This window comes from Aotus nancymaae, unplaced genomic scaffold (assembly GCF_030222135.1).
Source record: "Aotus nancymaae isolate 86718 unplaced genomic scaffold, 86718_ANA_hifiasm-v0.15.2.pri h1tg000062l, whole genome shotgun sequence".
In the NCBI taxonomy this organism is placed as follows: domain Eukaryota; kingdom Metazoa; phylum Chordata; class Mammalia; order Primates; family Aotidae; genus Aotus; species Aotus nancymaae.
This window is the reverse complement of record NW_026988476.1, coordinates 2,362,921-2,386,842: the sequence shown is the minus strand read 5'-3', so window position 1 is coordinate 2,386,842 and position 23,922 is coordinate 2,362,921. Positions and strand designations below refer to the sequence as shown.

General features: G+C 37.3%; 1 long non-coding RNA gene across 2 annotated transcripts; it reads left to right on the top strand.

The window, feature by feature from the left end:
• Window positions 1-22,517, top strand: LOC110569138 (uncharacterized). 2 transcript variants are annotated; one of them, XR_010338552.1, is made up of 4 exons: window positions 1-63; window positions 8,774-8,845; window positions 14,773-14,914; window positions 22,296-22,517. It is a non-coding gene; the product is annotated as an uncharacterized LOC110569138 (long non-coding RNA). The 2 variants fall into 2 exon arrangements; XR_002479288.2 differs by lacking the exon at window positions 22,296-22,517 and adding an exon at window positions 17,299-17,434.
• Window positions 22,518-23,922: the final 1,405 nt, after the last annotated feature.

Below are 23,922 nucleotides of genomic sequence, written 5' to 3'. Positions count from 1 at the left end.
AGTCTCTTCTGATGTTCTAGTGAAACTCATGAATATTAATGGATATGAGGCATGTACATCAAGGTAAGCATAGAACCCACAGAATATAATAGCAGAGGAGATACTGAGAACATTCCGATTGTGAATGTCTAGTTGGTTTACTGAATGGTAATGTGTTTTATTCTGGTTCTTGTTTCATCTAGGAGAAAGCCTTGGCATGTTTTTTCCAATTCTGTCTTTGTGCAGGTTCATGGCAGGATGTTTTGTTGTGGCGATGTGCTGCTGCTCACTGTCTCGTCACTGAACTCAATTTATTTTTATTATTTTTGAGACAGAGTCTTCCTCTGTTGCCCAGGCTGAAGTGCAGTGGCACAATTACATCTCACTGCAGCCTGGACCTCCTGGGCTCAAGTGATTCTCCCCCCTCAGTTTCCCAAATAGCTGGGACCACAGGTGCGTACCACCATACCTGACTAATTTTTAAATTTTTTGTAGAGATGAGGGTCTCACCATGTTGACAAGGCTGGTCTTGAACTCCTGAGCTCAAGTGATCCTTGAGCCTCGGTCTCCCAAGTGCTGAGATTACAGGTGTGAGCCACCACACCCAGACTTGAACACAATTTAATACAAATACTTCTGAGTACACTAATTTACGGGAAATACGCTCTGTAAGAACTGAAGCAACTTGAATTCTTTTGCTTGAGAAAAAGAAAACTATTTTTAAGCATATAAAAGATGCTGTGATGAACAAAAGAAAATGAGCTTACACTCCATAAAGTTAGAAAGAAAAAAGAATGTCCTGACAGTGCTAAGTACAAAAATTAGATTCCATAAGGTTTTGTAGGCTTCTGTAGAGGTGTTTAAAAAAAGTCAGAGAAAATGAGGTGTGCTGCTGGTAAGTCAGGATAAAAGATGGTGTATGTTCCTATGATAGATACTTAAGTGAAAAATGCCATTAAAATCAAATGTTCAATGTATCTTAACATGCCTATAAAACAAGCACATTACCTTTCACTTGGTATGAGCTCATGGTAAATAGTGCTCTAGTGGCACGTTGTACATACTGATATCAAAGTGCTTGTCATATTATAACATTTCATTGGGTTATTTGTCTGAGTCCTTGGTCTCAGATTCACCTTTGCAACAGTACTACAGGTCCTCTGTTCCCATAGTTAATAATAATAATGATAAATAATAATAATAAATGAGGGATTAAGTCATCATCCCATTCCATATTTGTAACTTTTTTTTTAAACCTACACTATTTGTGGCATTTTGAATCATCCAAAGTTGAATAAATAGTCAAGAGAAGGGATGCTGTGCCATAGCTACCAAACTTTTCGTATTCACTTCAAGAAATTTCAGTAGTTACCATGTGATATTTTGTATTTTGACAAAATATGGGACAAATACAAAATGACAACAAACCCACAAATTTCTTATCATTTTAAAAATGAGCAGATTTTGTTCATTCTAGTGACATTTAGGTGCATTTGAAAAATAGTGTCTGTGGGACACTGTATGTTAAGTCTCCAATGCTTGGTATGCATGAATAAGGATTCCTAGCAAAAGTCTCAGGGATCTGGATCAACAGGTTAGAAAGAACAACCAGAGTTGAGGAGACCTGGATCTGCAGTAACTCCCTAAACACATATGAATGTATCTTTTCTCTGAATCTTAATTTTCTCATACATAAAATAAGGAGGTTGAATGGAGTAGCTGCTCTTTCAGAATCCTTTGAGCTCTAAAAATTCTTTGATTATACCAAGCCCTTTATTTAGCAACCACACACAAGTGAATTTGAATGTCATATATGGATGTAAACATCAATATGTGGCAATATTAATGTTTTTCATGCTAGAGGAGTTGTTCTTATTAAAAATCTATCAATACTCCTATATATTTATGCTTAGTGAACCCATTATAAATATTAAGCATGACTATTCTTTTTTTTTTGAGATTGAGTCTCGCTCTGTTGCCCAGGCTGGAGGGCAGTGGCACGATCTCAGGCCACTGCAACCTCTGCCTCCAGGGTTCAGGAGATTCTCCTGCCTCAGCCTCATGAGTAGCTGGGATTACAGGCATGCACCACCATGCCTGGCTAATTTTTATATTTTTAGTAGAGACACAGTTTCACCATGTTGGCCAGGCTGGTCTCAAACTCCTGACCTCAAGTAATCTGCCTGCCTCGGCCTCTGAAAGTGCTGGGATTATAGGCATAAGCCATCTCGCCTGGCCAAGCATGACTATTCTTAAATGACATATTCTCATTTAAGAATATGCTTTATCTTTTATATTTCATTTAGGCAATGTCTTAGTCCATTTGGGCTACTATTAACAAAAATACCATTGACTGGATAATTATTAACAGATTATTCTCTACAATTCTAGAGGCAGGGGAGTCCAAGATCATGATGCCAGCAGATTTGGTGTCTGATGAGGGCTCATTCCTCATAGATGGCACCTTCTCACTATGTCCTTACATGGCAGAAAGGTCAAACAAGCTCCCTTGGGTCTCTTTTAAAAGGGATTAATCCCATTTATGAGGATTCCACCCTCATGAACTAATCACCTCCAAAAGGACCCACTACTTAAGTCTACATATGAATTTTGATGGGACACAAACATCAGACCATAGCAGTCAGTACATCTTAAAATTAGGTTTCAACATTTTTATCCTTATATTTTAGATGGAAACATTGAAGTCTGTCCAAAGGATCACACAGGAAGTCAGTGACAGAGGTCAGAACAGGGCTCTCATTAGGATGTGATTTCTGCAAAGAATGCTAAAAGAATTTGTTTATCCTCTCTTCATAGTAATAAATTGAAATAATAATTGGTGATTTTCTTCTCTAAAATTAACACTTTCATAATTACTGATTATTAACAGTATTTTCTAGCTATGCTATTTGATTATAATGTATTAAAATATTATAATGTTGCTATATCAGGGTTTGTCTATGTTTTTTAAACATTGAAGTTGAACTATACCTTAAAATACTGATTTAATATTATTATTACTTATGTAAATAGCATTTGCAGGAAAATTTTGTGAGTAAATGAGTTCACAAAATTCTAATAAGTGCTTTCTTAGTAAATTTCAATAAATTATTATACTTTTTAATTTAAAAATATCAAGTTGCATTTAATTCTAATGTTTACAGACCTATTTGATATGTTTACTTTCCTTCAGTAATATGATTCCATAGTAATCATTAGCATGTATTTTATCATTCTGACCATGTTTTTCTTAAAGTGAGTTTATATACAAATCGAATGTAACTTTATACACATACATATTTAATATCTAAATGCCATACACAGATTTCTTCTTTTTCTTGATCATTTTGAACTCTCAGTGGATAGTCAGGCACCCACAGGAATACATTTACTGTGTCATTGTAAAACCTAATAGGAAAGCATATTTTGTTTTAAAATACTGGGAGTCTAGAAGTGAAGAGATTTCTACTCAGATATTTGGGATAGCCAGTATTTTAAAAGCACTCAATGTACGGGGAAGAAGAGTAGCTTTCAATCTGGAGCAATGGAACTACTGTCCAGAATAAACCAGTACCAGTTTAACAAGGGCTTAGTGTGTTTATATTTCACACTAAGGTATAAAACATTGCATTAGAAAGCTAAGAAGTCATGTCAAGCTAAGATAAGCACGATAAAGGTCCAGGGGTTTAGCTGGCCATGGCAAGGAGAAAAATAGAGCCTAAGAAATGAGGAACTTAAACCTAGAACAATTCCACCAAGCCAGGGAGTATGGCATTGAGACATTTGTCACTTCAGCCTGCCCTTCTTTTTATGTTGTCTCATTTCTGAATGAAGTAGAAAGACTGGACCACACTGTAGGTCCTATACAGGGTCAGCCCCCTTTACACTCACTCTGTTGTGTGGAGATAGATGCATTTATGGAAACTGACTCTCCAAACCAGAGGAGCAGGCTTTGCATACCGATTAAGCACTTGCAGATTTAAGTCTGCTGAGCAGTCTCTTCAAGAAGCTTTCCCAGGATTGCTTGGCAGAATCAGCAGAGGAGGATTTTCTTCAAAAATATACTGAGTAAGGAATGGTTCAGATACAAACTGAAAAGTGCTGCATGAGATAAGTAGGGTCAGAAGAAACTCATTAGAAACTCATAAGGGTATAAATAGGCCCTTGATTGGCCACTGCACCATGAAGAGGAAGCCAAATGGGATTCTAAACATAAACACAAATAAAACTTTCCAACTCTTTAGTTGAGAAACACTACTATAGTTTTTAAGGCTAAAAGAGAAAAGTTCAGAAATTAACTTCACCTTTATATAATCACACAGGAAGCAATTAAATGAAATGAGACAACCTGCTTGTTCAGAAATTAATTTCTATGCTAATCTTGAACCCCAAATTTTTGCTAATCCTGTTTTACTTGAATTACCTTTCAAAAACACACACACTTATCCATGTTTTCCAAATGTCACTGTTTAGCAGTTTTCACAACATATTTAGTTCTGATACAGACCTTATCATTTTTATAGTAATCTTAACAAATAAAAAGGGCAATCAAACCTAAACACAATCACATACAAATTTTGAAATGCTTCCTGGTATAGATGCCCCAGAAAAATTCCAATTTTTAAACATCAGTTAGGCCCAGTCCAATTGATCAGAGGACACTGCTATAAGTCTCTAAAATCACTTCTATGGGCTGAGGGAGAATCCAGCAAATTACCAAATGATGGATGGACAATTGCTGTCATGATGCCTTTTAGCCCATCAGCAATCAGTAGGTAGATCATGCAGAAGTCATTTTCCAAAGTAATGGTTATTTCCCTCTATACAAAGTCTTAAAAAGATATATAAGTAAAATGACTATAGCTTTAATATAGATTCAGATGGGGATCTCTAAACCATTCTTCTTCCTCTAGGTTGTAATACATGTATGACATCTAAGAAATAACTATTTGTCCAATTAGTTTACTCAGTCAATTGTTCATTCATCCATTTCTTTAACCAACATTTACTGAGTGTTGGATGTTGTGCTTGGTGCTGAAGATGTTAAGATAGAGACAAATCCCCTATCCTTGTTGTTTAATGTGAGAGGCAAACAGGAAAACATCAAACTATAGTGATAATCATGCTAGGACACTTTTCACTGGGTGTGAAGGTGCACTGAGGAAGGCCTCCCTAAGGAGGTGAAGACTAGCCAGAGTCTGAAGGAGGAGAAAGAGCCATCAGAGTGAACAGAGTAGGGAAGGGCCAAGGGACAGGCACTTCTCCAGAGGGTATAGAGAGGAGGCAGTTTTTAGTTTTGATTTAATTTCATTTTGTTCTCATTATCTATCCTTTTTTTTTTTTTTTTTTTTTTTTGAGACGGAGTCTTGCTCTTGCTGCCAAGGCTGGAGTGCAGTGGCATGATCTCAGCTCACTGCAACCTCCACCTTCTGGGTTCAAGCAATTCTCCTGCCTCAGCCTCCTGAGTAGCTGGGGTTACAGGTGCCCACCACTACACCCGGCTAATTTTTGTATTTTCAGTAGAGACGGGGGGTTTCACTATGTTGGCCAGGCTGGTCTCGAACTCCTGACCTCATGATCTACCTGCCTTGGCCTCCCAAAGTGCTGGGATTACAGGCGTGAGCCACCATGCCCAGCTTATCCATACCTTTTTAATGAAAAAAAAAAGGTAAAAGAAAGAAACTTAGTAGGAAGCATTTGGAAAGACAAACTGTGATTGCAGTGAACTTCAGAACATAGTTTTATTGCTTCAGGCCAGAGAAAGGAGTTAGTATCTCCAAAGACTCCTTTTCTATTTTAAAATTTTCTGATTTTTGAAGCTGTAGCACAGGCCTAACGATAAAAGTGATAAAGAAGATTAATTTGCATTTGTGACTATAGCAGACAGGTTAGGTGGGAAAGGGTACAGGGATGATACAGGAGGAAGTCCAGGAAGCATGGCCAAACGGCCCACAGTTTAAGTATCATCCAATATTTTTCCAAAACTATATGGCCCTAGTTCCTCAGTCCCCTTTGAACATTAGTTATAACTTCCCATGTGAGAGGTTGCAATACATCCCCATTCTTAGAAAACTCCACGGCCATTTAAAAATAGAATTCAAAACATGACCCCTACAGTTGTAGCCTGAATTTCTCATTTTTTCAACACTTTAAACTTCAGACTTTTTAGATGTCTTTCTTCATCTATTAGAAATGAAATAATGCAAGCATTTGGTTATTTTTTTAAAAAGGCGTGGTGGCTCATGCCTGTAATCCCAGCGCTCTGGGAGGCCAAGGTGGTGGATTGCCTGAGCTCAGGAGTTCAAGACCAGTCTGGCCAACATGGCGAAAACCTGTCTGTACTAAAATTCAAAAAATTAGTGTGGCACGGTGGTGTACGCCTGTAATCCCAGTTACTTAGGAGGCTGAGGCAGGACAATTGCTTGAACACAGAAGGTGGAGGTTGCAGTGAGCTGAGATTGCACCATCTCACTCCAGCCCGGGCAACAGAGCAAGACTCCATCTCAAAAGCAAAAACCAACCAACCAAACAACAACAACAAAAAAACAGAAAATACACATTAAGTTTAGCAGCAATCATGTCATGGGGCTTCAGTAGAACTGGATTGCAATTGTCTAATCTACTGAAAAGTACTTTATTCCAATTTTGCCTCCCCGCTCAAATCCATGCCATGGGATAATTTTTTAAGGGACTACTTCATTTGAATAGTTAAATTATCCCTGGATGTAGTACAAGATAGAATAAATATAAAACTGAAACTGAATTCAGCATTAAAACAAATCATTATGATAAAAACCCAAGTAATAAGATATCACTAAAACTTTCTGATTAAATTAACAGAAGTGGCACAATTTCTCCTTTGTCTTCCTTCTTTATGAAGCTAAAGTTTCTTTATGATGGCATCTCAATGTATTTGAGGCATCAGTTAAACCAGAGTGGAATTTCAACCTCCTATTAAACAGGAAAGAATAACAAAACAAAGGACCATTATTACTAAGTGTTGCAATAGACAGTTCAGGCACTCAAAAAATTGTTATGTCCTTTAACCATTTATGTGAGTAAGTATATGTATATGTACTTATATCTATAAATGTAATATATGGGAAAAGGTTTGGATGGATGCACATTTGCAGAGGAAAGTGGATAGAGTGCAAGGAAAAGGGGTAAGGACATGGCAAAGAGGAATTTGTAACTTAGGCTTTTATGCTGTTTAAATTTTTATGATTAAAACTTGTTTAAAATTAAAAAACATAAAACAAGCAAACAAACAAAAACCAAGGCTGGGAGTCATGATTGCACCACTGCACTTCAGCCTGAGTAACAGAGCAAGACTCTATCTCAAAAAAAAAAGAAAGAAAGAAAGAAAGAAAGAGAGAGAGAGAGAGAAAGAAAGAAAGAAAGAAAGAAAGAAAGAAAGAAAGAAAGAAAGAAAGAAAGAAAGAAAGAACAAAACACACCAAACCAGTATGCATCAATTATTAATCAAGAGAAAAGAACAACATTATTGGACATGGTGGCTTGCACCTGTAGTCCCAGCTACTCCAGAGACTGAGGCAGGAGGATCACTTGAGCCTGGGAGGTAGAGGCTGCAGTGAGGTGTGATTGTGCCGCTGCACTCCAGCTTGGGTGACAAAGTGAGACCCTGTCTCAAAAAAAAAAAAAATCAGTAACCAACTGATGAATGGAAATGGGTGAATAGAGTCTCATTTAGACTCAATAACTCATCAGGGTATAGGCCAGAGCTCTGTAGCCCTGAACTCTGCCCTAAAATCTGTTCAAAAAAAACCAAACTGGCCCCTGCACTTGGGAGGCCAAGGTGGGAGGATTGCTTGAGGCCAAGAGTTCAACATCAGCGTGGACAACATCGTGAGACACTGTCTCTACACACACACACATACACAAAACAAAACGGAACAAAAGTAACAAAAAGCCTAACGTAAAGAAAGTTAGGGTCCATAGTACACATTAGGGAAGGGGTACTAGAAGTCTATTGGAAAAGGTTGAAAACTATCTTGGTAGCAGCTTCTTGTTCTTTTCTTGCTATTGGGTAAGTTATTTTCTTTTTTTCTTTTTTCTCTTCTTTTTTAAGACTAGTCAAGTGCAGTAGTGAGAAGGGGGAAAGAGTAGAACAAGGAGTTCGATCTGTAACTGACTGTGAACAATTAATTGAGATAACTCACTACCTTTGGACCAGCCGGGTAAGCTATTTTCAAACACTGAATTAGGTAACCCAAAAGCATAACATCTCTGATTGGTATGAATTGCAATTTTATACAATACAGATTGTATCATTTTGTATTATGTGTCAAGTATGTCACTGGAAAGTCATAAAACACATGCATTTTACCTGTGATAAATCACCTTGACTAGGTTACAGAAGAAGTAGATTGCATACTGCAGTTTTCTAAGTGCCATGTAAGAGCCCTGAAACTTAGTGACACTTGTCTCATTTTGCTGACATAAATGACACATACCATCAAAATCATGGCCCCATCTCACATTTGTTACATTTTCGACAAGCAAGTTTCATTCAATAATGCTTGTTCATGTATATTTGCATAAAACAACAGGAGACATATAACAGTTTTTTTCATTCATAATTGTAAAGGAGTATACAACTATATATTATATAAAGTTGGTCATTTCTTAGAATTATTAGAATTAATATGATAAAACATAAATAACTAAACTATAATAACTTATGTAGGGATTTTTATTCCATGGTGCCCAATTGTACCTAGTACTTAATTCCCTCATTTCTTCCCTTTTTTTCTTTTTTTCCCTCTTGTATTAGTCCCAGCACTTTGGAAGGCCAAGGCAGGAGGATTGTTGAGGCCAAGAGTTCAACACCAGCCCAGACAACATTGTGAGTATTAGTCCATTTTCATGCTGCTGGTAAAGACATACCTGGGACTAGGAAGAGAAAGAAAGAGGTTTAATGGAGAACTCACAGACCCACATGGCTGGGGAGGCCTCACAATGACGGCAGAAGGCAAGAAAGAGCAAGTCATGTCTTAGATAGATGGCAGCAGGCAGAGGGAGAGAATGTGCAGGGAAACTCCCGTTTTCAAAACCATCAGATCTAATGAGACTCATTCACTATCATGAGAACAGCGCAGGAAAGACCCGCCCCCCATAATTCAGTCACCTCCCACCAGGTTCCTCCCATGACACACGGGAATTGTGGGAGTTATAATTCAAGATGAAATTTGGGTGGGGACACAGACAAACCATATCACCTCCTAGCCTGTCTTCCTGCCTTCCTTCTTTCCATAAATATGTCTTAAATACCTATTATGCATCAAGTAGTACACTGGGTGCTGGGAATTCGAAGATGAATATAATATAATCCCTGCCTTAGATGATTTTACACTGCAGTGGGGTAGACACATATGTAAACAGGTGAATTCAAATAAAACATGCTGTCATAAACAAAATCTTGAGGAGAAAGAGAATAATATTTATTGGGCATGCCACACACCAAGTTAGATTTTTTTTATTATTATTAATAGCACCAGTCGCTCTGAACCTGATATTTTATGTACGTTATTCACTTAGCCTTCACACCTAACCTTCATACCTTCACATAAGTATTTTTACCTTTTTTTTGCAAATGAGGAACTTGAATTGCAAAAATAATAAATTGTGTTAAAAAAATTTCAAAGCATTTAAGAAATAATCAGCAGTACTATTAGGATGTAAACTATAAACTTGGCTGGATTAATTGGTTTGTCAACACCTGCTCCTGAACTAGAGCACACTGTCAAAGCTCACTTTTAGACAGACAGAAAGAGGCTGCTATAGCTCATTGCAAGGAAATATAGTATTCATTTTAATCATTTAATTTTATACTTCAAGAAGAAAACAGTATCATTTTATTAATAATTAAGAATAGAAATGAATTGATAATTGGGTAACTAAATTTTCCTGAAAACAAAAACACTGATACTCTATATGGAAAATAGAGGACTCTAGAAATGCTATCGAATGATGATATAGTTTGAGTATTTATCCTCTCCAAATCTCATGTCGTAATGTAATCTTGAACGTTGGAGGTGGAGCCAAGTGGGAGGTGTTTGGGTCATGGGGGAGGATCTCTCCTGAATGGCATAGTGCTCTCACTGCTGTAATAAGTGAGTTCTTGTTTTATTTGTTCATGTAATATCTGATTGTCAAAGATTCTGATACCTCCCTCTTCCCTCTTTCTTGCTCCCTTTCTCACCGTATGACATGCTAGCTTTCCTTGCCTTCCATTATGAGTAAAAGCTTCCTGAGGCCTCACCAGAAGTTGAGTAGATGCTGGTGCCATGCTTCTTGTATAGTCTGCAGAACCATAAGCCAAATAAACCATTCTTTATAAATTATGCAGCCTCAGATATTCCTTTATAGCAACGTAAAACAGACACACAGATGGCCTATCTGATCTCCATTTTACCAACATTCTTTAATTTCACAGTTTATATGCATCTTTAAAATGGGAGATAACTTTTCTTCCTTTTGGGGAGCAGTATTGGTATAGTTTCTATAGCCAAGAAGTATCCAGAGGCCTTAAGGCCCTGTAATTGTTTGCATACTATATCTTATAAGCTTTTTTGGGAGTTGGGGCTGGCATTTTATAGCTGGTAAAAGTGAAGAGCTAAGAGTTTTAACTGAAAGGTGAAAGAGTAAGGACAGTTAATGAAATTTCCTCCTAAATGTAATGTAGTTTAACATTTTTTCTTCTTTTTAAATATAGATGAAAGTTACCTTGCCTGCTTTCTTCTTTCCTTACAACAAACATATATTAAACGTCTACTGTGTTCTGGGCTTTATGCTAGATACTGTATGTATAAAAATGAAACATCTCACAGCCTAACAAAGATAGACCTACAAAGAGTTTATTATATGATAGTAGAGGTACTATTGAGCAGTCACCACAGTTGCCATGTTCTAGACACTGTACTATGTGTTTTACATGGATTATTTTATTTAATACATGAAACAGTTCTGTTCAGGTGGATATTAATATTGTCTCCATCTTACAAATGAGAACAATAAAGCCAACAGAGGTTAAGTACTTGTCCAAGATCACACATCCATAGAGTGGCATTGCTATGTGTGTTTGTATTTTAATTACTACAGGATGCTGCTGTAATAGAGATATAAACAAAGAGCTGTGGGAGCCAGAAAGGCCTAAAGGGGACTTGGCTTCCAGGCAGTTCAGAGATGCTTTACAGAGGAGCCCATATTTGAGCTTTACTTTGAAAGAAGAAATAGTGGATATTCACTGGGTGGAGAAGAGTAGAAGAGTATTCCAGATTGTCAAAAAAAGATATGCTGGCCGGGCGCGGTGGCTCACGCCTGTAATCCCAGCACTTTGGGAGGCCGGGGCGGGTGGATCACGACGTCAAGAGATCGAGACCATCCTGGTCAACATGGTGAAACCCTGTCTCTACTAAAAATACAAAAAATTAGCTGGGCATGGTGGCGTGTGCCTGTAATCCCAGCTACTCAGGAGGCTGAGGCAGGAGAATTGCCTGAACCCAGGAGGCGGAGGTTGCGGTGAGCCAAGATCGTGCCATTGCACTCCAGCCTGGGCAACAAGAGCGAAACTCCGTCTCAAAAAAAAAAAAAAAAAAAAGATATGCTGGGCCGGGAGTGATGGCTCATGTCTGTAATCCCAGCACTTCGGGAGGCCGAGGTGGGCAGATCACCCTACGTCAGGAGTTTGAGACCAGCCTAACCAACATGGAGAAACTCCGCCTCTACTAAAAATACAAAATTAGCTGGGTGTCATGGCGTATGCCTGTAATCCTAGCTACTTGGGAGGCTGAGGCAGGAGAATAGCTTGAACCTGGAGGTGGAAGTTGTAGTGAGCTGATATCACACCATTGCTCTCCAGCCTAGGCAACAAGAACAAAACTCTGTCTCAAAAAACAAAAAGATATTCTAAGGCACAGAGGTGTAAAAGGGCACAGCAAGGTTGAAGAAACAGTTCAGGATCTGTAAAAAATGAATAGACCAAAAGCTGGATGTGGAAGATTTTCAGGCTTCAACAAGGAGCTTGGGCTTTATCTTTAAGGCTGCAAAAAACTGATTGAGTAGAATAAAAAATTGTGTGTGTGTGTGTGTGTGTGTGTAATCCCATAGATTATAAGTGGGAGCTGAACAGTGAGAACACATGAACACAGGGAAGGGAACAACACACACTGGGGCCTGTCAGTGGAGCAGGGGGAGGGAGAGCATCAGCATAAACAGCTAATGCATGTGGGGCTTAAGAAATAGGTGACGGGTTGATAGGTGCAGCAAACCACCATGGCACACATTTACCTATGTAACAAACCTGCATTTTCCATGCATACATATATCCTGGAACTTAAAAAAAAAATTTAAAGTGTGGGTGTGTGCATTTGTGTGTAAGAGTATGCACATATGTGTAAATAATGGTTACGGCAATGTAGAGAGCCGGCTAGCATACAAAGTTTACCTGAGATTCTAGTTCTGGAGATGTCAAGGTATTTAGGCAGCCCATACTGTGCGGGATGCTGAGAGGGCAAATAAAACGAGGTAATAAGGCAAGCTTTGTTTAATTATGTTCACACCTTATACATGCCATGTTATTTGGCTAATCATTTATACATATATTATTTCAGTTGACCCTCACAACAACCCCAAGAAGTTATTTCTTTCTCCATTTTGCAGAGGAGCAATCCGATCATTAAGAAAGTGATCTATGGTCATATATGTGATCACTAGCTGAGCTGAAATCTAAACCACCCAAGTCTGTCTACCTCCAAAGTCCCATGGCCTTTCCACAGAGAACATGTTCAAGGACACTACAATTTAACAGTTCCATTCATTCCAGTTTACCTTCACTGAATTTAAATAAATTGCCTTCAAGAGCCAAAGTATTAAAGCAGCAAACGGACATGATAAAATAAGGGTCACATAGCAGATCTATAAAATACAAGACTAGTTAAAACTCTTTTTTAAAATGTGCTTTATATTTCACCTTTGTTGGCATATTGCCATCCTCCTAAAAGGGAAATTTCTACAGATGAATATGTCATTTGCATTCATAGTTTTGGAAACTTCCCAGAAAACTATGATTTGAATAAAAGAATGTAGTATTAGGGTAAAAATTACACTTAGCTTTACCTAGCACCCCAATTCCCAGAATCAAAGTTACTACCAAAATGATTTTGAATAGGCTTTGTGCATTTATAAACACACACACACACACACACACACACACACACACACACAAGCATTTGCATGCACATATACATACAGTGTCTATTTAGGGAAACCATACTAGCCTGCTGCCCTTAGGACCTGTTTGCAAGAGCACATTCCTGTGACTGAATGCCCTTGAGACCACAGTATATCAAGTTTCACATTCCTGTGGCAAATTGCCATTACACTTATTATCATTCATTAAGTTTCACAAATGGATTGGGGAAGATAGTCCACATTGTGTAAGTGCTATGTAACTGTTAGTTGTTCCTGTTGCTATTTTTGTTACTCACCATCATTATCATTACCATTACTTTTCAAATCCACCAGCATTAGTACTACCAGGAGTAGACCCTAACACCTTGTTTGGAGGGTGTAGCTGTAGCAGGAATTCCATATGCCTTTGCCCAAAGAAGTATCTTCTTTTATCTGAAAAGGGCATTTTCTTCAAATTGGCTCAATCAAGCCAAATATCATTCCAAGATTTGATTTCCCTCTTTCAATTTTCCCCCTCTTCCTTTCTTTCAAAGAGTATCTTTTAACCCTGATGTTTACTTCATCTGTTTATTCAATAAATATTTATTGGGTACCCATTCCAGGCTAGACCCAGTTCCAAATGCAGTAGATAGACAAAAAGACCTGTCCTCAGGAAGCTGCTATTCTATTGCACTGGTCATGCCACACATCAGATTGTCAGTCAACCTGAGGGCACGTGTCAGACATTCTTTCAGGACCCAGGACTGGCAACAGGAGAAAAGTGGGGAGGACAAAAGATGAGGCCTCTAGATAGCCCTCAGTCCCTACCTGCACCCTCCTGCCAGAGTCTGGCTACACACCAGAATGCCAGAGGGGAAGAAAAACTTCCCCTCTTGCCACACTCACCTTTGTGTGATCCTTTGGGTTGTTACTGCCTCTGGAGTCTCCCAATTCTTGCAGTTGCAGATAAGGCTCTCTTACTTTCCAACTAGTAGATGCCTAATACCAAGTACCTAGGACACAAAGCTTTACCTGAGGAAAAATCTGAAGATTTGAAGGAGCTGAGGGCATTTTACATGAAAATCAGGACTTGTGGCTGTAGGCCTTGTTCAGACACCTTCTCATTAGGTTAGAGCCCATGCTGCAGTCTAGGAATCCATTTACACACAGCCCACCTCTGCTGAGTAAGAAGCCCACGTCAGCAATGCCTGAAGGGCACTACCAGGGAGATTAAATTTGACCTACTTCATACTCAGATTCCATCTCTGTAGGATCTTAATGAGCTTTGTTCAACCAAATCTTCTCAGTTCCCCTAAAAATTAAGGAAGGAAACAAGATTCAAAATGATTCATTTAGTATATTTTTTTCTCATGCAATGTTGATTAAAATTACTGTTTTTAAGCAAGGATATTTCATTATAAGAGCCAGAATGGAAACTGTCTAAAAAATAGGTAAATTAAGCTCTTGGAAAACACAAAAATGTTATTTTGGCCAGTGATTCAGCCTCGTCACTTCAAATCAAATCTTTTACCAAGAGTAATAGCATATGAAGAAAATAGATGTTATGAATTGCATTTCTTATTTTCTCTTTCCTTCTTCTAGTGGAGGTGTCTAATGAACAATGAAATGGCCAAAAGGTAGGCAGGAAGCCACAGAGGTGAGGAGCAGGAGCGAACGATACAAATAATCCACTAGGTCTGAAACAATGAACAACGAAGAATTCAGTGTATTTCTACTTTTCAAGGTAAGGGAAGAGGAAAATAATAGTTATATTAGCTTAGGTAATGACAGTAATTAGTAGTTGCATGCTTTTACTAGGCCAGGCCCAGTGCCTGCACCGTATTTTATTTCTATGATATCTCAGCAGTTCTGCAAGGGTGGAATTATAGTTATTTTAAAGAAGAAAAGTTAAAGACTTAGAGTGTTTAGTATCTTGCCCAGGCCGACATAGCAAGGCTAGCCTGGATTGGAACCCAGATTTAACACCCTTCGCTTTCACCGTAGGTCTCCTCTGTACCAGTCTTTAGAATCTAGTACAAAACAGCGCAGATTCTCCAAATGGGAAAATGTTAGTACATCAGTCTAAAACATACTAAATAACATTCTAGAAGAATATATAGGATATCATTAGCCTATCGAATGCAAACCTTAGTGTACATAAAATTTATCTAGGGAGCTTGTTTAAACAGCATATTCCTGGGTCCCACCCTTGGAGATTGAGATTCAGTCTGTCTGGGAATCTAGGAAAAGTCTAGGAATCTACATTTTCAAAAGGCATCCATGTGATTAACAGAGGTGATCCTCAGATCATACTTCGATTTTACCCCAAATTGCCAATTCTCAATTTACCATTCCTTTGTCTCAGTCACTTCATTCTAACACATATGAAGCTTTGCCAATGAGATAGTCTAGTGTAGCTAGAAAAAATACAACACTGGTGGACAGAAGCCTAGGATTCTAGGTAAAAATCTGTTGCTAACCAGTTGGGAAAACTCAAATAATTTCTTTAAATTTTGTGGGCTCTTTGTTCCCTTGCATGTAAAATAAAGTGTTTCACACACCTATGATTTTATTCAGCTGAAGTAAGCCAAATTTTTAAATGATAACAATCCATAGAGTCTAAACATTTCAATGGTAACATGTAAGAAGCAGAATCTACTTTCGTTATAAATTTGTAATATCAACAAAGTGCTTCCAAATATCGTAGGTTTGGGAGAAGGAAATGGGAATCCAAAGATGAAAGCAGATATAACTTAAATTATATCATAAAGGCAATTCTGTTTTTTGCTTAGCAGTGGATTTCCTCAATCAGGTAGCTGCATCTGTAACTAAGAATGTTTCAAGTATATAGTAATTCAAATCTTAAAAATCAAGTTTTTGTTCATCTTAAGAAATAAAAAACAAAATCCTGCATAAAATAAAAAAATTTTTAAAGGCAAAAAAATCAAGTTTTTGCATAATCATTCATTCTAATTTTCAATAGCATCTTGAAGTTTAAAGCTATTTTGAGCTTGTTTAAAAAAAAAACTAGGCCGGGCGCGGTGGCTCAAGCCTGTAATCCCAGCACTTTGGGAGGCCGAGGCGGGTGGATCACGAGGTCGAGAGATCGAGACCATCCTGGTCAACATGGTGAAACCCCGTCTCTACTAATACAAAAAATTAGCTGGGCATGGTGGCGCGTGCCTGTAATCCCAGCTACTCAGGAGGCTGAGGCAGGAGAATTGCCTGAACCCAGGAGGCGGAGGTTGCGGTGAGCCGAGATCGCGCCATTGCGCTCCAGCCTGGGTATCAAGAGCGAAACTCCGTCTCAAAAAAAAAAAAAAAAAAAAAAAAAAAACTAAAGATACCTCTCCTCTTAATTTATATTAATACACTCCTGGATATTAAAAACACAGGTTAAGAACTGCTCATTTATATGTTAGATAAAAATGCTCACAGTATGGCATATTGGGTGGTTAATGTCCATGGAAACCAACTTAGTGAAATGAGTCACACAAATGAAGTCACAAGTTATAAAGGAGAAGGAAGGCCACTGATGCAAAAAATATGTAGTTCTAACTCAATGAGGAAAACCACAAAGTGAACTTGCTGCACCTTCAGAAAACTGTATATATATTTACCTCCCTTGAAATATTCCTCTTCGCTGTGTGACTTATTAATACCTTCCCAGGAGGCACTAATTTGCTTCTTCAAACATACTAATTTGGCAGCAGAATATGGTTGCAGAAAGAGACAATAAAAAGATGTATTATTATGTAGGAAATCTGAATTACCAGAAACGAAAGAAACAATTCACTCAATTATAAACTAAGTTAAGATGCACTACTTATAGCAATGTTGAGGAAAACATTAATTTCACATTTAGATAGTGTATAATATTTTCTCCAACATTTTGCAGTATAATTTAACAGCTCTTATTTATAAAGGAACTTTTCAACTCCATCGATGCCAGTTTTATATCCAAAGCTTTCAATTATACCACATTCCCAAAAGCATTCTATTAAATAAACTCAATGCATTCATAATCTTACATAGCCTGTATAGTATAGTAGAGTCATTTACGGAAGTGTACTGAGATTATTTTGCATGTATCACAGGGATAAATATACTTTTCTATGTATTTTCTAGCTATTTCTTTAGCAAGATCTTGGAGAATTCATAAACTGACTTTGACTTCTTCAGTTTATGATTCTGTAGCATCCACGAAAGATAAAATGTTTTCTGCTGCAGCTAAGGAGTACAATATTACTACAGTCTATTTACTTGTAAGGTAAGCTCAGAAGTTAAAATGAAAAGATTGCTGTCTTAGGTCAACAATTCTAAGAAAAACAATTTTTAAAATATGTATACTAATCTTTAATAATATCCATGAATTCTAAGCCTTAAAAAATCAAAGCAACTGAGTGTTTTCCTGACTTAAAAAAATTCCAGCCAGTAACCTCTAATTCATACACAACACAAAATATGAAACATAAGAACCGAACCACTGACAAGCCATCAAAGACCAGCGAGGCACCAGGCTCTGTAGATGCTTAAGCACCTTCCTCCTTCACATTTTTCTGCATCTTCTAAAGAGAGAAAACAGTTCTGTGAGCCCGAAAGGGGCTGGTGGAACTTCAGAGCTCTCTTTACCAAGACAAATTAGATGAGTATGCCCTCAGTGGACCAAGGACTTCTATAATTATGACTTTCAGAAATCATTGGAATGCAACTTGGCCTGCAAAATTTGCCTGCAAAATTTGCATTTAATTACCTAATTTCTTAGAGACTCTGGCCCACTTAAACAATTTAGGGTATAATTATGGTCAAAGGATATCCTATCAATGCTGAGGGAAACACAGAGAGACAAGCCTTTGCTGGTAATGTGTCTATTTTACACCTAAAGTCTAAATTGGTAGACTAAGTAATTCTGAAGAATAATTCTAAGTAATTCTGGTGTCTGAAAGGCCAGAAAGACTATCAAAGTAGATAAAATGAATTAATTATAATGGCAGCTAAAATTTATCAAATGTTTGCCATGAATGATCTTGATTAATCCTAATGGTAATCCTTTGAACTAAGGATAAGTATATATTCTGTTCTACAGAGAAGGAAACTGAGGCCCAAAGAGGTTAAACAGCTTGTCTAAGGATTCACATCTGGTAATAGCAGAATCAGCTTTTTTTTTTTTTTTTTTTTTTTTTGAGACAAGGTCCTGCTCTCTCCCACACAGGCTGGAATCAGAGGCACGATCTTGGCTCACTGCAGCCTCAATTCTCTGGGTTCAAGTGAACCTCCTGCCTCAGCTGCCCAAGTAGCTGGGACTACAGGCACTTGCCACCACACCCAACTAATTAAAAATTTTATTTTGTAGAGACAGGGATATCCCTATATTAGCCAGGCTGGTCTTGAACTTCTGGGCTCAAGGGATCCTCCCTTCTTGGCCTCCCAAAGTGCTGAGATTATAGGCATGTGCCACCACACCCAGCCCAGAATCAGAATTTAACCCAGGCAGCTGGGTTCCAGATCTGACATGTTTAAAAAGTAAGATATACTACCTTCCAAGAGTGAAGAATAGAAAGGAAATTCCTCTTCTGTTTCCATAAGTCCAGTTGTACAACAGTTAGCTTATCTCTGCCTACACATCATTAGTTGCCAAGGAAATGAGACAATCTCCAAGGTAAGCATCATATAAGGAGATTTAAAAAAGGAACTTATATTTTTAGTTTATGCTACATTGTGCTTTACTAAAGGCAATTTATTTCATTCAGTACTTCAGAAGTCATACTATTAATTTTGGAATGTTAAATTATCATTGAAGGTTTACTTGCCCTATTCAATCTGTTACCTTTTCGATAGGTACTTCTCTAGCACTGAGGTTCCAAATTTCAGGGGGATGGAATTACAGCCTCTGTGAACACATTTCAAGTTGTAAGCTCCTTGCAAAGGGGTAGGGAAGACAGGGCAACTCTCTACCTAAAATTTGGGGGAATTGGCCTTAAGACAAATAGAATTCTCATTCATATGACTCTGACTGGGGAAATCTCACTGCCTGGAGGTGCCTAGAAGAAACTTCTTGCCAAATCTGACCAGGGAGCTTGGGATATCCCAGCAGCACCCCTTCAGCAGTGGTGCCCTTACAGCCCATGTCTCACCTTTAAGGACCAGTGTTTCTCAGCCTGAGTAGAGATGCTAAGGATTCCCAGCAACCCTGTGTAATTCCTAACATCTTAGGGGCAAAGCTAAATAGTAAACACTATTTTCTCTCCCAACCTTTCTCTTCTGAATTTCTGTTATCAGCAATCATGCAGATCTCAAGCCTTGAAAAGTGATAATGACCAATTTCTCTTACGATCTATTCATTTAAAGCTTGCAGTCAAAATAGACAAAGAAATGACTAACAAAGGCTGGAAAGGAAGGTTAAGAAGGTTTTAGAAATTATGTAATATATTAAATTGCCTAAAAGTTGCATGTGCCTTTTCAAAAGATAGCATCCTCGTTTGTGATCACATTCTTATTGTTAGACACAAGTTCATCCTATATTTCATGAAACATTTTACTATTTCCTTATCTGGCAATGGTTACTCTTGAACCTGTGATCAGTTTAGGAGATTAGGCAGATGGTACCCTCAATTTAAATGCAATGTTTCCTCTACGTAAGAAGAGAATTGACTATAAAAGTCACAGGCCCTGGACCATTTCCTGTGGGATTTTCCCACTATCCTTCCAATTAGTCAAAATGATGTTTCTCTAAACGTGATCATTTATTTTTCTCTAGAGGGTTGCCTTCCATCTCATTCAAGAAAGATGATCCTGGAAAATAAAGGAGGCTTTCTACTTTCCGTGCCCTGGTCCTGTGCAATATTTATGATTAATTGCAGCCCCTACAAATGAATGACAAAAGAAAAAAGCATTCAGTTTCCTTGTTCTTCTCACATAAAAAAGCATTTGTTGCAATTTGAGTCCCAGCCAACTTTCATTGTTTAGGCAATAATTAGTCAAATTATAGCAATCACTAACAATCATAACAGAAATCATATAATTGTAATTTAGACCAATGACCTTGGACTTATGAAAATAGAATGTGGGGTATTTAATTGCTTAATGTGGCACTACAGTTCTATACCTATAAACTCGAGTTTTTTATATTTGTTGATTAATTTACAATACCCTGAACCTAAACATTTCTGAAAGTAACCAAACAATATAAGTTTCACAAAAGATCCAAATAGCATCTTGTTTCAAACAAACTGAGCCATATTAGAAGTAAAATAAGATTCTCATATAAATAATAACTTCAGATATTTCAGAAATGTGAATTAATTTGTAGCAAACATTTAAACTGTTTCAGGAAATTGGATCTAGTTTAAATTATTGAATGATTAAAGCAAATCAACATGCTTTCTAATCAGAGAAATGCTGAATCTGTTCAATACCTATCTCAGTAAAGTTCACCTTAAGAAACAGAATGGGCTACACAGACAAAAACAAACTTCAAGTTGGATACTTCCCATCAACAAAACGATGAATAAAAGACTCTTCCAGCACAGTAGGCAAATTTCCCCTTTAATAAGTAGCCAGGAAAAAAGCAATATTTCAATGTTTGCTTTCCTTCCTCTGAGGGAGAAGGTTTCACTATGACTTATTTTACTTCCTTTTGATTCTGTCCTATTTTCTTGGCTCTCACAGACAGCTCCAGTAGCAACATGACAATACCACTTTGCACTTGCCGAAAGCGCCTTTTCTCTAAGACTCTCAGCTGTGGTCTATGCGAGGAGAGTATAAAACAGGGGAAATGATGCAAACATTGAAGTTCATCCTCTCATACAAGCATTTTGAGAAACTCAGAATCATCTTAATCCAAGGCTGGGAATGAGGGACACCCTCCAAAGACAAAACAAACAAAAAACTTTTTTCCCAGAGTTCATGCTTAGTATCCTTGAGGCCTCTGGCAAGATTTATCATTACCTTAAGCTCTGGCTCACATATAAAATAAAGTAATATCCATTTCCGTATGAGGATGTGAAGAGTAAATAGACTGCCTTTTCTAAAGTAAAAGTTGGGAGTAAAAAAAAATTAGACTGCTGGAATTCTAAACATAAGCCTTAAGTGGGTACCTAGACAGAATCAATCTTGAATGCATGTTTCGGGAGTAGGGAACACTCATATTTCTATATAAAAAGAAAAGAAAAGATTTACTTGTCCAGGAAGAAACAACTCACAGTAAAAAATGTTTCAAAATAAAATTTTTCAAAAGATTGTTGATGCTGCTCTCCGTGTGTGTGTGTGTGTGTGTGTGTGTGTGTGTGTGTACACACACAACTATATCTATCTATACAGTATTTTTTAATGGAATAAAGAAAACTTTCTTTACAAATATCAGAGCTATGTGATGTATATTTAAGGTTATTACTTAAGGTTATCATCATAAGACAGATTTTGGACTCGCCACACATCTGATGAGTGCCTGGATTTCGAAGATTGGTGCTCATCCCTTTGCTCTTAGCATTTATAATGACCTTCAAAACTCAGAACAGTTTCCTCTTCACATTTTGTCAAAGATACAAATAATTTATTTCAAAGTTTATCAGTTAATTAGAAAAGTTGGTAAGTGGGGGTTGAAAATTTATCATTCCAGTTTTTGAATTTCATGAACCTGAACCAAAATATGCATAATAACTATCTACTCCCCCATTATAAGAAAACGCAGTGAAGAAATAAATCTACTGGCATAATCAGAAAGAGCTTTTCTTAAAATTATAAATTTATTTTAGATTAAAAATATGATTTTTCAAAAAGAGATTACAAATCAGTATGTATAGCACTATTCTGTTTTTGTTTTGGAAAAATGCTGTTTGTTTTGAAAGATATACAAGTCAAATACAGCAACATATAGAAGAACAATATATCATGGCCAAGTGGGATTTATCCTGGGAATGCAAACCTGGTTTAACACTGAAAAATTAATTAATATAATTAGCCATATCAACAGACCAAAGAAAAATCACATGATCATCTCAAAATTCATACAAAAGCATTTGAGAAAATTCTATATCCATTCATGATACTCTCAGCAAACTAGAAAATAAAGGGAAATTATGTAACCTTCACTGATTAATAAAAGATGTTTACAAAAAAACCTACAGCTAACATCATATTGAATGGTGAAAGACTAAATGCTTTCCCCTCAAGAAAAGAAACCAGATAAAGACTCCCACCACTTCTATTCAACATCATACTGAAGGTCCTAGCCAATTCAGTAAGGTAAGAAAAAAATGCATATGGATTGGAAATAATAAAATTTTTTCTGAAGAAAAATGAACACATGTAAAGATGCTCAATGATATTAGTTATTGGGGGAAGTACAATTAAAACTACCATATTATATACCTACATACCTATTAGAATTGTTTTTCAAAAAATGAGCATATCAGGGTGTGGAACAACTGAAACCCTATTCTTGCTGGTGGGATATAGATGGCATAGCTACTCTGAAAAACAGTTTGACATTTTCTTATAAAATTAAACATGTACTTAACATATGATCTAGAAATCACATTCCTATTACTCAAGAGAAAAACTTAGGTCCAAACAAATTCTTTACTTTATTGTTGTAGTGGCTTTATTCATAATTGCTAAAAACTGTAGACAACGCAAATGTTCAAGTGACAAATGGAAACAAGCTGTGGAACATGTATACAATGAAATATTACTCAGCAATAAAAAGAAATGAACTACTTATATGTGCAATAACATAGGTGGATTTCAAATGCCTTATGCTAAGTGAAATAAGCCAGACTCAAAGGGCTACATCCTGTATAATTCCACTTATGTGACATCCCAGAAAAGGCAGTTATAGGAACAGAAAATAGATTGGTGGCCACCAGGGGGCTGAAGGTAGGAATAAGAGCAGGGGTTGACTACAAGGGCAGTGAAAGGAATTTTTTAAGGGTGATAGAACTGTTCTCTATCTTGACTGTGCTGGTGCTTACATGACAGCATTATGTGTGTTTGTCTAAACTCATAGAATGGTACCCCAAAAGTGTGAATTAGTAAATACAGTAAACTTAAAAAGTGAATTAGCACACACAGATACAAACATAAAAGGATAAATGCCAAAAAACGGATGGTGGTTATCTCTTAGAGATGGTATTATTCATGATTTTAATTTTCTTCCTTGTCCTTTTATGGAATTTTTAAATGATTCCCAAATAATAGGTATTATTTTTGTTTCTACAGGGAAAATAAAGTTGCATTCCTTTCACATATTGAATGTGAACCTAGTGAAGACCTAGTGAAGATGGCAACTGCCTCTTGGAGACTCCTGGATTCCAGTTTCCCTTCCATTTTTCCCTCCTGTCCTTTATCCTTTATAATGGTTTCAACATATCAATCCATCAGTTCAAGAAGCTGCAATTGTTGCCAAACGCCTTCTCAAGCAACCCCTAATTTCTTTGCTGCCATTTGAGTCTATTCCTGACATAGTAATAAGATTAAACAAAGATTTGTTGAGCTCTTATATGTTCTAGGCACTGCTAGGTATTCTACATGCAGTATCTTACACATCTCTAACACAGCAACCTTAAATGTACATTTTTTTTGTCTTCAATCTATAGATGCCCATGGTCACAAGCTAATAGAGACAGAAGTTGGATAATTCCAGAGTCCAAATTCTCAAACACTGTAGTGAAGTGAGGTAGTTAAGGAGCATGGCATCTGGAGGAAAGCTGCCTGGGTTCTAAAGCTTGGCTCCCTTTAGTTGTGGGATCTTGG